Source organism: Miscanthus floridulus, chromosome 3 (assembly GCF_019320115.1).
Source record: "Miscanthus floridulus cultivar M001 chromosome 3, ASM1932011v1, whole genome shotgun sequence".
Taxonomy (NCBI): domain Eukaryota; kingdom Viridiplantae; phylum Streptophyta; class Magnoliopsida; order Poales; family Poaceae; genus Miscanthus; species Miscanthus floridulus.
The window spans coordinates 18,139,439-18,152,362 of NC_089582.1; the positions used below are offsets into that span (position 1 = coordinate 18,139,439).

Here is a 12,924-nt window from a genome sequence, read left to right on the forward strand (position 1 = left end):
GGCAAATCATCATCACTATCACTCTCACTAGAGGATGAGCTTTCGTTACCTCATGCCATAAGGCACACACGAGAAGAGCTTGATGATGAGTGCTTGTGACCTCGCCTCTTGTGATGGTTTTCTTCTTCACTTGAAGAATCATCCCATGACCTTATTGTTGTGAGGGCTTTGTTTTTGCACGCCTTCTTCTTTGTCTTGGGTGTGGGCTTGTTTGGACAAACTTCCACAAAGTGCCCCTTCTCGCCGCATCCATAGCATCCTCTCTTTCTTTGCTCATTTCTTTGATTGGTGAAAATGAGATCTTGAATTTGGATGGGCACACCCTTGACATTTAGCCTTTGAATCATCTTCTCCACCTTGTTGATTAATTTGATTGATTCTTCATCAAGGTCGGAGGTGGAGGAGGAAGATTGATCATCATCATCATCATCCTCATCTTCTTCTTCACTTGAGGAGCTTGAGCTTGAGCTTGACTCAACTTTCTTGCCCTTCATCTTTTTCTTCTCACTACAAGCGAGAGCTTTGCCTTTGCTTGATGAAGATGCTTTTTCTTGACCCATCTTACGTGACATTTCAAATGCCACTAGCTTTCCAATGACAATGCCCGGGGTCATGGTGCTCAAGTTCTCCATGTTGTGAAGGATGGTGATGATGCTTGCATATTTCTTTTGTGGTAGAACGGAGATGATCTTCCTCACGATGTCCGCATCATCTAGCTTTAATAATCTTATTGAATGGAGCTCATTGATAATTAGATTCAATCGAGAATACATATCACGAACAAGCTCATCATCATTCATAGCAAAGGAATCATAATTTTGTTTAGCTAGACAATGTTTTTGCTCACAGACATTACTTGTGCCGTCATGGAGCTCTTGGAGTTTTAACCAAATTTCATGTGCCGTATTTAAGGTGAACACTTGGTTAAACACATCCATGCTAAAAGATTCAAACAAGCAATTCTTAGCTCTAGCATTAAAATGCATTTCTTTTTCGTCACTCTTTGTGGGCTTTTCGGGATTCTTTATGGGTTTCATCCCGTCACGCGTGACTCTCCATACACCTAAATCAACCGCCTCAAGATGGCAAGCCATTCTTGCTTTATAGTAAAGGAAGTTAGTGCCATCAAATTGTGGAGGCCTAGCGGTATCCATCCCAACCACTCTTATAATAGCGTCAGCACAACGGCGGTTAAGCCAAAGGTCCAAAAATGAGCCAACCCGCTCTGATACCAATTGAAGGGACCGTGACGCCTAAGAGGGGGGGTGAATTAGGCAACTTAAAATTCTAACTCCAAACTATGGCCTCTTTTTCTACCTCTAGCAAAACCTATGCAAAAGATAATCTATCTAGATGTGCAACTACGGTTTTGCTAGTGTGTTGCTATCTCTACCGCAAATGATGATAATATGATCAATGTAAATGTAGAAGCTTAAAGAGCAAGGTAGAGATATGCAAACTCCCGTCGATGACTCCGGTATTTTTACCGAGGTATCGAGAAGCGCGCAAGCTTCCCCCTAGTCCTCGTTGGAGCCCCTCGTAAGGAATCCCTCGCAAGGGCCAAGCTCCCGGTCGGGTAACTCCGTGGATAGCCTCGGGCCTTCCCCACGCGCAAGTGGGTCTCCGATGTGCCTTCCGGCAAGCCTCTCCCGGATGCTTCCCGACGTCTTCACTATCAAGCTTCCGGCCAAAACGCCGCGGGCCTTATTCCCTTCGGTACACGGTGGCGGCCGCACCACAAACGCGGTTGGTGTGATCTCGCAAGACTTCAAGCCCCTCCGATGTACAACACTTGTGCTCGCAAGCACGGGATGGCAAGAGGTATGCAAACCTCACTAAACACTAGGCAAACACCTAGAGCAAGCGCATGAGCGGTGGTCTAATCAACCTAAGCACTTCGCAAAGCACTTATGCTAATCACCTAATAACACACTAAGCACTATGCATGTGGAGATCACTAAAATGGTGCATCAACACCCTTGGTATGTTTCATCAGCTCCACTCACTTCAAATGGCCGGTTGGGGGTTGTATTTATAAGCCCCACTGAGAAAGTAGCCGTTGGGGTCGAACTCCCACAATTCTGCTACTGACCGGACGCTGAGATCGTCCTGACCGGACGCGTCCGGTCGTCCCGACCATTGCAGCCACGAACTACCGATCGGACGCTGCCAGCGTCCGGTCGCCTGCCACCGGACGCGTCCGGTCGCAGTTTCGTGCGCCTGGAACCTCTCTGTACTCGATCGGACGCTATGTTTCTGCGTCCGGTCGGTTGCCGCTAGCGTCCGGTCGCCTGTCTACCGAGCCACCGGTCCAGCGTCCGGTCGCGCTTTCAGCGTCCGGTCCAGCGTCCGGTCGCCTCTGCGAGCTCGTTTCTTCGCGATCTTGCGTACGGCTTGGTTCCTATCTTCGTGCTTGGACTTTGCTTGATATCTTGGGTCTTCACTTGTGCTTCTAATGTCTTGCTTGAGGTGTTGATCATCGGATCATCACGTCGCCTTCGTCCAAGTCACGTCTTGCACCCTATTGGACTACAAAACAGACACTTGCAAATTCATTAGTCCAATTTGGTTGTGTTGGTCATCAAACACCAAAATCCAAAGTAAATGGGCTAAGGGTCCATTTTCCTTACACCAACCACCAACATCACCACCTTGTTCATTGCCAAACTCGAAATCCATTCGTGCATCAAGCTCTGCTGAATATTGGGATAGGGATTCTATGGTTTCATCGTTGTATTCCTCCTCATCCTCGTCGTTAACAATAACCGTTTCACCATGATGAATCCACACTGTGTAGTCCTCAACAAATCCTCGCATGATCAAATGTGATCTGATGATAGTCACATCTGTCCATGCCATACGGTTCTTACAGTCTTTACAGGGACAAATAATTGTATCCTTATTCTCTTTCAATGTCATTGCATGCTTCTTTGCGGCTTCAATAAATTTATCCACCTCTTCACGGAAACCTGTCTTGAACCTTAACGAACCATACATCCAAGAATTCATGTACTCCATCCTTTGCAACAACAACAAAACAAACATTAAAGGACTACTTATTCAGATATATATAAAAATAAATCAAATTAATAATTACTTGAGAATAATTGTATATACTTCATATATATATATATATGAATATAAATCTAATATAATTATATGAAGCATACAAACACACCATGGTAGAGGAAAATTAATTAATGGCCCATTTATCCATAAATAATTAAAATACATATTTGTTGATTACAATAAACAATTTCAAAGACAACAATTAGCAACAATTATATTTTACCCAATATCTTTCATACAAACCCTAGTCCAATTTCATCAAACATAAATTTATAAAAACAAAATTAATAAAAAACCAAACCCTAGATCTAGATCCACATGCACATGAAACATCCATAAAACTAACTAATTGTTCACTAAATTCAAGAAACATGGACCAAATAAGGGTATGATCTTGTTCCCCTCCCTAATTTACCCTAGTACATTCAAAATTTGGGTCTAATTTGCTTCAAAGTAGCTCAAGCACCATAGAAGAGAGAGAAAAAACAAAACTCTAATTACTCACTAACCAACCATTAAAACTTTAAAAAAAAGTGTGGAATAGCATTTTCTTACCTTCTACAACCTCTCCACCAAAGGATTTGAGACCAAAACCTTCCCCTTAGTAGAGCAATTTTTTGGAGGTGCCCAAGGCCTCCCCACCTTTCTTTCATGGGTTGGAGTGAGTGACCCGAGAAGGAAGAAGGTGTTGTTGCAGTTTGTTTTATATGTGGGTCATTTGTAGGGGCGGCTGGTGATTGAGCCGCCCCTACAAATCGGAGGTATTTATACTAGGGCATTTGTAGGGGCGGCTGAATCACCAGCCACCCCTACAAATAGCAATGCCGGGGACGGCTGGTGATTGAGCCGCCCCTACAAATCAAACACATTTGTAGGGGCGGCTCATAGCACCAGCCGCCCCTGTTGTTCCATTTGTAGGGGCGGCTGGTGTCTGGGCTCCCGAGCATGCCACTGTAGGGGTGGCTCCATCACCGGCCGCCCCTACAAAAAATCCGTCCCGTTGCTACAAACTGTTTTTCACGTAGTGGTGGGGAATCCGCATCCGTCCGTCCGGACGCCCTAAGGAGAGAATTATCATAGAAGAAACACACAAGCACCAAAATTGTCAAACATTATGACCATTTTGTGAATTGATATAAATGGCCATGCTTATTGTGTTGTGTAAGTAACAATCTTTTTCTTTTAATAAAAATAAGAATATCATGAGATCATACATGTTTTACAACAAGCATTAAAGTTAAGTTTTGACTATGGGTGTACTCACAATTGTTGTCTGGTTGATCACTATTACAGATTGATTTGCATGGACTAACAAAATCTAGGCTATCCATGTTGGATGGGCAAAAGTGGCCACGTAAGCCAAACATTTGTGAATGTCTTGGTGAGACGTATTCCCTCGTCCACACACACAAAAAAAACAATTCTAGATTTGAGACTAGTCAAAGTTTCTCAAGTTTGACCTATTTTATAGAAAAAATATCAATATTTACATCTCCAATTAGATTTGCTATGAAAAATATATTTCATAATCAATCTAACTATACTTATATGATATAAAAAATATTAATATTTTTTGTATTGTGATGATCAAAGTTGAAATTGTTTCACTCTCTGGGAAGCGATAGTTGCGCTCTTTTTGGGGCAGACGGAGTATTTGCATTGTTTGCAGCGGCAGTTTACATTAAATTTTTTATTGACTAAAGTGCACCGGCAGCCCTCAAACTTGTTCGTCTGTCATCATGTTCACTGCAAGCCAGTTTAGGTCCTTAAACTTATTTAGTTGTTTCATCTCTCAATCCATAAACTTGCAAATCACCTATTTAGGTTCTCAAATTTATTGTGACATCTCAGTCTCTAAACTCATAGTATCGCCTATTTAGATCCCAATCTATGTTCGGGTCTCACAACCAGTCCAATAATCGGATCTACGCCCATGCTCGTATGCTAATATGGCATGCTCACAACTGTGTCCCCATGTAATCAACCCCATCTGCCTCCTCCCTCCACTCTTCCCTGAGCTTCCTCTCTCATGTCTCCTCTCTCTCTCTTCTCTTGTGAACTCACGGCTGGAGGGTGGCGTGGCTTGGGAGGCACAATCGGGGGCTAGGGATGGCACAGTCGAGGTTTGCCCATCCATATATACACTACCAGAAACAGTGACTTTGCAGGCACTCGGCAAAGACCAAAAAAACACTCGGCAAGCTTTGCCGAGTGTTACACTCGGCGAAAAGCACACTGCATCTACAGTGTCGGCAAACAGCTATTTGTCGAGTGTTTTTTATCGCGCACTCGGCAAATGGTTTTGTCGAGTGTCAAATTTGACACTCGGCAAAAAAAAGTGGTTTGCCGAGTGTTTTTCAAAAATACACTCGGCAAAAAAAGTGGTTTGCCGAGTGTTTTTTGGGAATTACATTCGGCAAACCTATTTTCCAAAGAAAAAAAATAATTTTTTTCTCAGCATACCATTATTATTTGCCGAGTGTTTTTGGGAATTACACTCGGCAAACCTATTTTCCAAAGAAAAAAATATTTTTTTTTCTCAGCATATTTCAGTTTAATAGCATTTTCGATCCCAGCAGGAACTAAGAAGGCCAGCACATTGATATCCATAAAATAAGAAGGCCAAGTTGGTGGTCGGTGTTCGCTCACACTAGCAATTGAGATAATTCCTTATTTGACACCAGACAAATGACCTATTCCTTTCTTGGCCCTTGAAATTTTTTTCTTCCTTATTTGACACTGACTTCAACTTTCGTTCCCAAATTGACATTCTGTTGGAATACCCGTTGTGGAACCGTCAAATGCCCTGCGAAAAGACAATGTTGTCCATGTGGGTCCCACCACCCTTCTCCCTTCTTTCCTCCCCTTCTCCCTCCTCTCCTCCACACTGGAGCCTCCCCCTGCAGCCACGCCGGAGCTTCCCTCCTAGGCGGCCGCGCCTCCCTGCGACTCCTCGGCAGTCTGCGCCTGCCGGCGACGCTCGGGCGAGCGCCGCCGGTGCCTGGACGCGCATGGGCCTGGCGCATGGAGGTGACTCGCTAGGGAGGACAAGGCGAGCCCGGCGGCATGGACTCGCCGGAGGAGGCCGAGGCGGCGCTGGTGCACAAGATCTCTGGCCTGGCCGCCGCCATCGCGAAGCTGCCGTCGCTGAGCCTGTCGCTGGAGGTGAACGCGCTCTTCACCGACCTCGTGACGGCCTGCATCCCGCGCAGCACGGTGGACGTGGAGCGCCTGGCCCCGGAGCTGCAGCGCATGCGCGCGTCGCTCATCCGCCTCTGCGCCGACGCCGAGGCCCTGCTGGAGGCGCACTACTCCGACCTGCTGGCGACCTTCGACAACCCGCTGGGCCACCTGACGCTCTTCCCCTACTTCAGCAACTACCTGCTGCTGAGCCAGCTAGAGCACAGCCTGCTGGCGCACCACGTCCCGGGCCCGCATCGCCTTCGTCGGCTCCGGCCCGCTCCCGCTCAGCTCCCTCGTGCTCGCGGCGCGCCACCTCCCCGCCGCCGCCTTCGACAACTACGACATCTGCGGGGATGCCAACGACCGGGCGCGCCGCCTCGTGAGCGCCGACGCCGCGCTCGCCGCGCGTATGGCGTTCCGCACCTCCGACGTGGCCGACGTCACCAGGGACTTGGCCGGATACGACGTCGTCTTCCTGGCAGCGCTTGTGGGCATGGCCGCCGAGGAGAAGGCCCGCGTGGTGGAGCACCTCGGGAAGCACATGGCCCCCGGCGCCACGTTGGTGGTGCGGAGCGCGCACGGCGCGCGCGGGTTCCTATACCCCGTCGTGGACCCCGAGGAGATCCGTCGGGGTGGCTTCGACGTGCTCGCCGTGCACCACCCGGAGGGGGAGGTGATCAACTCCGTCATCATCACGCGCAAGCCTGTCCCCGCCGTCGACGCGCACGCCGTCGCTGGGAGAGGGAGAAGGAGAGGAGAGGAGGGAGAAGGGTGTGGAGCATGGGCAAAATCGTCTTTTCGCAGGGAACTTAACGGTGGTTGGATGGAAAATCGAACAGAGTGTCAATTTGGGAACGAAAGTCGGAGTCAGTGTTAAATAAGGAAGAAAAAAATTTCGAGGGCCAAAGAAGAAATGGGTCATTTGTCTGGTGTCAAATAAGGAATTGTCTCCTAGCAATTATAGGGATGTACTTGCTTGCATAGGTTCTATCAGGAGCAAAAGGAAAAGGTGAAGGACAAACAGTCAATGTGTCAACTTATACAGAAAAAAGAAGAAATATGGATTGATTGTATAACAAAAGTTGATAACAGGTTTAGCAGCAACTAGGAAAAACACAACAGAGGTCCATTTGACAACAAATATACTCTCTTATAGTAAGTATCAGATCTAACTACATTAAATCTTAAAAGTTTGTGTTCCTAGAGACCAAATATAACATCTTACTTTGCACAAAACATCAAGAGCTCAATAGTTCAAAATTATAACATCTTACATTAAATGGATAGCTACCATTAAGAGATAACATTTTCGATCCCCTAGCTTCTCCTTCCTCACCTGAAGCAAAAGAACTCGAGAAATGGCTCAGCTTTACCCATTATCAGCATGACAACTGCAACTTAATTTCACTTGATGCTTAATTTAATTCTCTCTCTAATGGGAATTGAACTGGCCACAGAACTGGTTGCTTGTACTGGTATAAGCCATCCTAGTTAAGCAGCAAACAGAACAAATTATCCCAAGTACCAGCTCATAAGGTGCTAAAGTGCAGAAGTTCTCTAATGGAAACTTGATTCATCACAACCACTCAAGAGTAGTACAAAACAAAAAAAGTCACAAGCCATAGTTAGGGAAGGGAAGAGCAGCGTGGCACGAGACTGGGGTTCCATATCATCTCAGCTCCGCAAATATCACATATCAAAATGATTGATCAGGTTGATATATGCAAGATATTCAAGATACTGTTTGGCTTAAACTAGCATTTTGGCTTAAACCAGCATTCAGCCATCAACCATAGAAAAAAGAACTTTCATTGGTCAGCTGAAAGCAATAGCGAAGACAAATACCCTCATGTACTTCACCAGTACAAAAAACTCTACTTACTTTTATAATGTACAATCCTATAAAGGTCAACTCCCCATCTTGTTAATTCATAAATATATAGACAGGCAAACTTAATGTTGAATCATGCTGATCGGTAATCAGAATGATGGCACCAGAATCCATGTTGAATCGTGCTGATCCTTTAATATATACTGGCATACTATTAGTGGAACTGCTAGACTGACTGTTCACTGTTGGCAAGGTTACAAGCAAGAATAATGACCAGGCACAGAATCACAGAACGTCACTAAGAAGTAATCTGAATATCAACTATTAGCTAAAGGTTGGCACGGTTTCCATGATCATTCATCACACGGAGCTGCAACAGCTAACAATTGTCTAGAAGTAAATGAACTACAGTCAGTCGGTTAATCAGACAAGAGTTGTAGCCGTGCAAACCAGTATAAATTTACAGATCTAAAACTAAAACTGGGTCACCTTTGGCACAAAATTATGGCACATCCGCATCTAGAAAGAGCTGCTAATCACTACTGACATATCATTGGCATAACAGCATTGAGTCAAAACAATGATTTAGATTCAAACTGACTCCAAATCCTGATACTGCGACAACGCAGAACCGCATCGCGCAAGGCTGATTCTCGCGACAGGCAGTATCCTGAACTATGACAGACGGCGGGGTAGGTGGGATGACTTACCAGGTGGCCTCCATTCATGCCACCACCTCCACCACCACCCATGCCGCCTCCCCGCAGCCGCGCCGTCCTCCCTGCGACGCCCGACGCAGCCGCGCCACCTCCCCACGGTCCCACCGTCCTCCCATGCTGGATCTGTCGCTCCCGTGCTGGATCCCGCCATGTCCGCCGTTGTCGAAGCCACCAAGCCAGATCCGCGCCGCCACCGAGCGAGGAAGGGAGTCTGGGCTCGCACCGCCGTGCTGAGCGACGGTGTGGCCACCTTCCCTGCCCTGGATCCGTGGGCACCTTCTCTGCCCTGGATCCACGCCACCGTGCTGAGCGAACGAGGGAGGGAGCTAGATCCGGCCACCCCGCTCGCACCAGCGCTGGCCGCCGCCTCCGCGGTGGGGGTCGCCCCGCCATGGATCCGCACCGCCGACGCTGGTGGGGGCCGGCCCGCCCTGGATCGACGTCGCGGGAGACAGCTGCCGCGAGGACTCGTGCTCGCCGGTCACCGCCTCCGCCCGCTGCCACCGTGGATCTGAGCACCGGCGAGGGAGAGAGGTCACGCCACGCCACGCCATGGATCCGGGCGCCGCGAGGGTGAGAGGCAGCTCCACCGCGCCACACCCCGCCCACAAAGCCACGCCGCCGTGCCGTGCCCGCAACGCCGGGCCACCCCTCCTGTGAAGCAGCCCTGGTTTGCCCGCGCCGCTGTGCCCTCCACCGAGAGAAGTGAGGGCGAGGAAAGAGTGAGAGAGGTGACGAAGAGGCGAGGAGATGGGGAGAGAAGTGAGGGCGTGACTAGGAGACGGGAGGGGTGGGTTAGTTTTGATATTATTTTTTGTTTGCCGAGTGTCCCAGATCGGAACTCTCGGCAAAGTTTTTTTTCATTTTTTTCTTCTCCTTTTTTTTCAGAAAAAAGATTTTATTTCTTTGCCAAGTGTTCTAGATCTGAGCACTCGGCAAAGTTTTTTTTCATTTTTTTTCTTTTCCTTCTTTTTCAGAAAAAAAGATTTTATTTATTTGCCGAGTGTTTTTTTTTTACACTCGGCAAACCCCCACTTTGCCGAGTGTTTTTTTTTTTACACTCGGCAAACCACATCTTTGCCAAGTGTTTTTTTTTTGCCGAGTGTTTTTAGCGCAGCACTCGGCAAAGATCTTGTTCGCCGAGTGCCCGAGGAAATACACTCGGCAAACGTAAAAACACTCGGCAAATTTGAGGATTCCGGTAGTGATAGAGTCTTGCCCAACCAGGGCGAGATGGCTGCCCAGGAAGATTTAGCGTGACTAGGGCCACGGCCAGTTGTGAGGGCCTGAGCCGCCGCTATGCTTTTTTGGTCAAGTTTTCTTTTACTTTAATCATTATTGACACATTTATAATAATGGCTGTTTTGGTAGGGATTCGGATTCTCTCAGAAATGTTTCAGCTCAATAGATCCTCTTAAGACATTTTAGGTAATGAATCAGAATCACTTTTTAAAACTGTTTGGTAGAATCATCGCTAGTCATGGACACAAAACTTTTCAATAGATTTATTATACCTTGTCCTTTATGGATATAGATAAAAGTTAGATATTTCATATTTTTGCTGAATACAGATTTGGAATTGGATAGAGAAAAATACTCGAAAATAAATTCGGATACATCCATTTAGTATCAAAACATATACTAATATATGAATATTCATATTACAAGTCTTAGCAGATACGAATGATAAATATTTTGGATATCAATTTCTATTTTCTATCACTACACGCGGCCACGTCCGTGTCCTACTCCCTGTCGTTGCTCCAAGCTCCCACAGCGCTGCCAGCGCTAAGGTCACGCGATCGTGTCCTTCCCCCGCCGCCCGCGCATCGTCGAGGGAGGGCTCGAGGCCCCGTAGCCGCTCGAAGCTCTTACCGCGCGAGGATGAGAAGGGGAAGGACGGTGGCAGAGGAACGGGGAGCAGGACGACCCAAACGGCGACAGAGGAGCACCGAGCCCCGGCTGCATCCGCCAATCACCGGCCTGTCCGCCAAATCGTCTCGATGACGACGCAGTGGCCAGGGAAAGTGGAACTCGGTCTCGATGATGGTGGTGACAGCGGGGCTCATGATCTGGTGGTCCTTGCAGACATAGTCCGCTCGCGTTGAACTTAATTCGAGGACGATCGAATGTAATCCGGCCTTCTCCTTCTATCTGCAGACCCTCTATACCTAGCTACATGTATAACAACGACGATGCTGATAATTAGATGTGGCAAAGAACACGGCGGCATTTGCTGGACGGCGACGGCTCAGAGTTCTTTAGTCGCAATGGCGCTGGTGCGTCGGCTCGTGATCTTTAAAAGCTGCCGCTTCTTCTGGCGCTTGCATTGGACGATAGGTGATATAGGGGTCGCCTCTCTCACTTGAACCAAGTCACTAACGTGGCCGACACGATAGCCGGCGCCTCCCGACTGATGGAAGGGGCGTGCGAGATGCATACACTACCGGAAATGGTATAATTGCCGAGTGCCTGAGGGTTTGTCGAGTACATTTTATCGGGCACTCGGCAAACATCCTATTTATCGAGTGTTTTTAATTCCACACTCGGCAAACAGATAGCACTCGGCAAAACCCAACGTTGCCGAGTGCCTAATAAAAAACACTCGGCAAACTACAACGAAGCCCTCGGCAAACACGGACACTCGGCAAAGTAGAGGCACGTGCGCTAGGAGTGCGGCGGCCATGTGACGGTCGTTGGGTGCGCCGCCCTGCCATTATTACTTTACCGAGTGTCTATTAGAGACACTCGGCAAAGACAAGGTTTGCCGAGTGTTTTATATTGACACTCGGCGAAATAATATTTTTTTTCTCTCCTGCCCTCCAAACTTTTTCTACTCTCCACATACAACATGTTGTACTACATGTTAAAATTTGGTATATTTCTCGAACTGTTTGCTATATTTAATTAATTTATTGCATTTAGAGGAATTTTTTGGTTTAAGTCAAATTTGAACTGCAAGTGATTCAAATAATGGAATAAATTGAGTGGAAAAATCATATTCATGTTATTGAGTCCATTTTGGGGCCTTACCCGGGAAATGAAAAGAAATTTCGAACATTTTTTTCGGGAAACACGACCACGAACGTGTGGCCGAATGGTTTTTAAATTCGAAAAAAAGCAAACGAAGTCTGAAAATCACGAGATTTGTCAAGATCTCATGATATCATACGTGGAGACTGTGGAAAAAATTGAGAAGGTTTCGCACAATTTGTCACGTACGACCTATACAAACCGAAGCATCTCCGAAGAAGAATCAAGAAGTTGAGAAGAATCTGATAAGATTTGGAGTCAAAGTGATGATCGAATTGGGGTTTGACTTTAAAACTTTTTTATAGGCAATAGACAACAAAGATTGATTCACGTCAAATTTTGGTAATTTTTTTTGATCTGTTTGATAATTTTAATTTATTAACTGCAATTATAGAATTTTAATTGATATAAATTGAATTTGAGCAATAACTGCATGAAATAATGGATTAATATTCGTAGAAAAATCAAATATGCATTGTTGAGTGAATTTGACACGGTATTTTTAAATTACATCGTAACAAATTTAGTAAAACACGTTATGAAGAAGGAGGATGGGTGGGCATGAAATGTCAATTTATTTTGCCGAGTGTTAACTATACGAGACTCGGCAAACAATATATTTGTCGAGTGTCATATAGTGGACACTCGGCAGAATACCCATGCCGGCCCCACTTACCAGTACCTTACCGTTGGAAATTGAAAAAAAACAATGCCGAGTGCCCGCAATCTGGCACTCGGCATACCTTTACTTTGTCGAGTGCCAAATCTCGGGCACTCGGCAAAGCCCTTTGGTTTTTACCCTATCCGGCCGCACACTTACTCACACACACTCACACACTCACCCGCACACACACGCACACCGTCCCGCGCTGCCGGACCGCCCTCCGCGCCGTCGGACCGCCACCCCACACCCCGCGCCGTCGGACCGCCCTCCGTCGCCGAGCCGCCACCCACCGCAGCCAGGCCGCCACCCTCCGTTGTCGGGCGGCCGCCCCCCGCCTTCCTGTGCCACCGGTGGCGGCCCCTGCCATCCCCCTCCGCTCCCCTCGCCGGTGCCAGCGCCAAGGAAGAGAGAACCCGCACATCTTC

General features: G+C 47.2%; 1 pseudogene; it reads left to right on the plus strand.

Annotated features, from left to right (window-relative positions):
- Positions 1 to 6,130: 6,130 nt before the first annotated feature.
- On the plus strand, positions 6,131 to 9,317 carry LOC136543279 (nicotianamine synthase 9-like; annotated as a pseudogene).
- Positions 9,318 to 12,924: the final 3,607 nt, after the last annotated feature.